Below are 5,318 nucleotides of genomic sequence, written 5' to 3' on the forward strand. Positions count from 1 at the left end.
TCGTCAAAGTTGATCATCAAATATGATTTTCGCTGGAGATTGTAGTGGAGGTGACTGTAGGAGCCCAAAGTTAGTCGCATGAATGTAATATTAGAGTTGGTTGTCAGAGTTTTTCGTCGAAGATGGTTGTCGAAGCCTTGAGTTGGTCGTCAGAGTTGCTCACTCAAAGGTGATCATCGAAGGTGATTTTTATCGGAGTTTGTAGTCAGAGGTGGTTGTCGAAGCCTACAAAAGTGGTTGTCGGAGTTGGTCAACGAAGATTGTTGTCAGAGCCAATTGGTATCGGAGTTGGTAGCGCAAAGGTGGTCGTCGGAGTTGGGTCACCGGAGGTAGTTGTCAAAGTTGGTCACACGAAGTTTGTTGGAGCTCGAAGTTGGTCGCTGGAGTTTTCATCGGAGGTGGTTGTTGGAGTCCAAATTTCATCGTCGAAATTGTCATCAGAGGTGGTTGTCAGAGTCCGAAGTTTTCATCAGAGGTGGTTATTGGAGTCCGAAGCTGGTCGTCGGAGTTTTCATCAGAGGTGGTTGTCAGAGCTTGGAGTTAGTTTTCGAAGTGTGACAGTGGCCGATAGGTGAAGCCATTGAAAACATGGGAAGAAGGAAGAGTTGAGGTGAGTTGGTAAAATATACCAACTCAACTCCACTAACATTTAAAGTTAGTAGGCCAAACAATGAGTTGATATATTATACCAACTTCACTCAACTCATGTTGGTGAGCCAAACACCCCTAAGCAATATCTTAAATGGGAAAGTAGCTTCGAAAAATGTATTTTAAGATTTTTCTTGAAAAATATCTAAATGTTTGAATGGGAATGTTGTCGTTGACTGTTTCTTTCCAATTGCCCTCCAACTACTCATACTTTAATTTGCACATCTTTTTTACGGATATTTCAAAAAATGATTTTGATAGACTTTCTTTAGATTTTCGTGTGGTTATTTTATCTTTACCTAGTTTTGAAATTTTGGAAAATATTTTATTTTAGTTAATTAATATAGATTTATATTATCAATTGTGCCTGCACTAAATGACTCCAACGACAGAGAAACTCACAATAAACGGCAAATTGATCTGGATTGTGACTAGACAACAACATGTGCATTAAAAAATAGTCAAAAGTGGAGCTTGTTATGACTTTATGGTTGATTGATTTTATTACAAGCAAAACTTAAGCAATATGGTTTGTAACATGTTTTGTATAATATCAACAACATGTTCCGTGTCGTGTAGATTCTGTCTGGAGACCTTTTCCTTATATGTGGATATGTGTAGGGCAGATTTGCTGGTTTACTGTTCTATCCCGAGCAATATATTTTGCAACATGTCATGTATGATGTCAAACATAATGTTACAAGACAAGCATATTTTATTAGACTGGCGTGTATTGCAGATTTAGTGGCTTGCTTTCCTATTCTTGTTGAGAATATTATTCTTCCTTCCTTGAAGATCTTTTGAAGGTTGGATTGTATATATTGTGGTCTTATTTATTTTTTAGAGTTAACCCCTTTATTAGAAAAGTTTGTACATTGAGAGTTTTGAGCTTAAGGATTGTCTAAGCCTCAACCTTTATGTACTGTAATTAAAAACTTTATATTTCCTTGTTGAGGGTTTGTTTCAGTGATCAACTAGTCTAAATTATTGTGAGTGTAACAAATCATTTAGGGAGTAAGTGAGAACTGGGGATGAGTTTTTGATCTTGTATTAGTAAGTGAGAACTCGAGATGAGTTTTTTATTTAGTATTCAGGAGCTCAATCAAAGCATGAGAAAAGCTTTCTTATGGAAGTGAGTGGATCTCACACTTAGAGAGAGCCTAAATATGTTATATTGAGGGATCTCAATCAAAGAATTCGGGGATAGTGTTTGAAGACTATTGAGGGAAAGTCAACAAAAGCATAGGACAAGCTTGTGAGTGGAGAAGTGAAGGGATCTCAAACTTAGCGGGAGCCTAAGTTGAAACTAAAGAGTAAATTATATGTGAGTCACTGAAAATGTAGTCTATCGGATAAGTACTTTGTTGTAATCACTAAACATTTTATATAGTGAATTTTTTTTCCACCGAGCACATGACCTCCTAAATGTAGGTGATATTACACCGAGCTGAGTTATCAAATCTCTGTATCTATTTATCTTTGTTGTTTGTCAGTTTTCATATTACAACATCATGCTTGACATTTATATTATGTGTTAGATTCACTTTAATTTTTCAACAATATATTCTATAATGTCTTTATCTTATGGTTCATAACATGAAAGCTATATATATACTCATGATGGTTTTTTGGAAGGCCCTCTTTACGAAACGTAATGATCTTTATTGAATGGTCTTTATAAGAAGGATATGATTTTAGTTTTGTTCCAATAATTGACCTAAACTATGACAAACCTTACTGGGATGAAACTATAGGGTCTAAATGATAGGTCTCACACCCATAAAGGATACATAAGGTGGGTTGTTAATGATGTCTTTTGACAAATTCATGGTAACTAAATGTTGTAGAAATAATAGTTATTTTGATATTACATTTAGTTAGGTTGTCTCTGTTGGGGTTGATGCCCTAAATCTCGTAGGGTCCTCCTATAGTTTTTATTTGTATTGTACAAACAATTTTTTTATTTAATAAAATATGAGATATTTTATTTGACATTTAGTAGCATTAAACACACAAACCAATAAACTAACATCCAAGATATCATTTGTAGCTTAAAGATGTATGTAGAGACATACAGGTGGATCATGTTTAAGTGATAACCTAAATGGTCTGTAATAGATGGATAAGGCTAGATATCTTATCCGGTAACACTAAGAATACGACCCACTTTGTAGATGTTACAATTGTTGTAAAGTGCTACAAATGATCTGATCCTGATCATTCGTGTGGCGACATGTGAGCAGGGGGTGTCATATGCAAAGGAATTTGTATAAGACCAGACCACGAAATAACTAGTCTCATTATAAAATGTCATTCATAATAGAGACTTACATTTCACTAGAATGACCATAGGTGATATGACCTGAATCCTAAGTGAGTTGTGAACTCCTGCCTCTGAGGGCAGTCTTGTTGAATTTTATGTCCTAAAACTCATAGTTTGTAATATTATATTCTTGTTCAATAAAGCTGTTATTGAAAATCTTTAGTAAATTTAAATTCTATATTCATGAATCCAATAAACTAAGGATCTGAGGCTATTAAGTTTAAGTTTGAACTTTATGTAGTGACATAAATGTGGATCAAGTTCAAATATATAGCCAAAATGGTCTATAGTATATGAATAAGGTTGGGCGCCTTATTCTGGGGACACTATGGATGCAGCCCATTTTGTAGTTAGTACAAACGATGTGATCCTAAACCGTTCATGTGGAGACATGAAAATGGGGGCATCCTATGTAAAGAGTTTACATAAGACTGAACCATAAAATAGTCATTTTTTACGTTCTAAATGTCGTTTAATGTATAAAACTGACTATTTAGTTAATTGATTACCTGAGTAACTTAATCTTAATTCTGAGCTAACTATGAACTCCCGTTCACTAGGAATTATCCTTAGATCTTCATAGATGAGGACAGCTCATTATCGTTGGCCCAATAAGCCTCCCATTTCAAGGGTAAGATCAGGTGGATAGTTGAGAACATAGGGTGCAAGACGGAATTCACTCCTACCCATTATAGGGATAGTAGATAGGTTATTCCCTTTAGTACTGAATCCAAGTCTTGAACAAGGGGCTTCACCCTCTCATTGGCCCAAGAGGGGTTCGGTTTATAGGTTGGACCTTAAACCAATTGTTCATTAAAAGATTAGTGGAACTTAAGGAATAAAATGTAGTCTGGGGGTAAAACGGTTTTTATGACCCAGTCGAGATTACGAACAACCTGTGAAGGATTAACTTACTAATCATGGTTATATCATATGGACACAAATATATCTATAGTGGGGGAGTGCAACTACGGGACTATAGTGGAATGACCCGTGAGTTAACGAATGTTGATTAGTTCCATCTAAAGAGTTTAGCCAGCTAATTTTGGATCATTGAAGCCCATGATCTATAGGTTCATTAGGTTCCCCTACTAACTCATATGGAATAAACTTAGAACAGTATAGAATAATTCGAATTGTTCGAATTAGGTGAAGAAACCGACAAGTATACGTGATATAGTGGTCAGTTTTTCAGTTTAGAGATACAACTTTAATATTTAAATGTGATTTAATATCAAGAATATGAATACGTTCATATTCGGAAGCTCGGAAATAATGGAAATAGTCAAAGATGTAAAAAGTCAAATAGTTGACTTTTGACTTTGAAATGTCAAACTTTGACCGACCTTATATTCAAATATGATTTGAATTTCGAGAAAATGAATGCGGATCCATGCTTGGGAGGTCAAAATTAGTCAACATGGAAAAAATCATAAAAAGTCAAAATGTTGACTTTTCGGTCAAAGTTTGACTTTGACCAAATGACTATTTTGCCCTTTGACTAAAGTTAGTGGGAAAATCCAAACGTTTGTTGGATAATTCCACTAACAAAATAGTGGGCTAGGTGTTGGCTTATAGTGGAGACATTAAGCCCACTTAGATAGTGGATTCTAGGTGTTGGGTTTTTATGAAGTTGTTTCATGCAATTTTGCATAGCCCTTTTCTATAAATATGAGCTTTTGAATTTGGATTAAAAACTTTTTGACATTTTGCAAAAATTAGTTTTTAAAAATTGGGCTGAAAAAAAAAAACCAAAACCCAACCCAAAATTCATTCTTCTATTTCCATCTCTTTCTCTCTCTCGGGTTCTTCATCCATCGGGTCCCACAACCCGGTTCTGAGTCCAGAGAATAGTAGGTCAGCTCTAGTGGTTGTCCGGTTCGTGTTCGAGCGGAGATAGGAGAGTTTCAGGAGCTTCAAAGTAATGTATCTAAAAAAACCCTAATTAATTGATTTAGGGTTGTATGTTTAATTTATGCAATTAGAGTAAAATTGTTCCTCATTTCCGCTGCGCATACCTATTTTTTCATCATGTGGTATCAAATAATGTTTTAATTTTACTCAATTGCATGTGGTGGATTTCAATTTATTAGATAAAATTGAGATTGGAAACTAAAATGGTTTTTAGGTTTTGACAATTAAATTAATTTTTTTTAATAGTATTACTTTGTAATTACTCGCATGTTTATGAGCATAATGGTTTGTAAATTTGCTAGAGTCATTAGAGTTGAAACTAGGATGTAATTGCTCAGTTTCGGGAAAGAGGACAACTTCACTTTTGGAGAAAAAAGGCTCACAGACCCGAAATTGCTCCGAGACCCGAGAGAAGCCATCAGACCCGCCGACC

This window comes from Benincasa hispida, chromosome 1 (genome assembly GCF_009727055.1).
Source record: "Benincasa hispida cultivar B227 chromosome 1, ASM972705v1, whole genome shotgun sequence".
Lineage (NCBI taxonomy): Eukaryota > Viridiplantae > Streptophyta > Magnoliopsida > Cucurbitales > Cucurbitaceae > Benincasa > Benincasa hispida.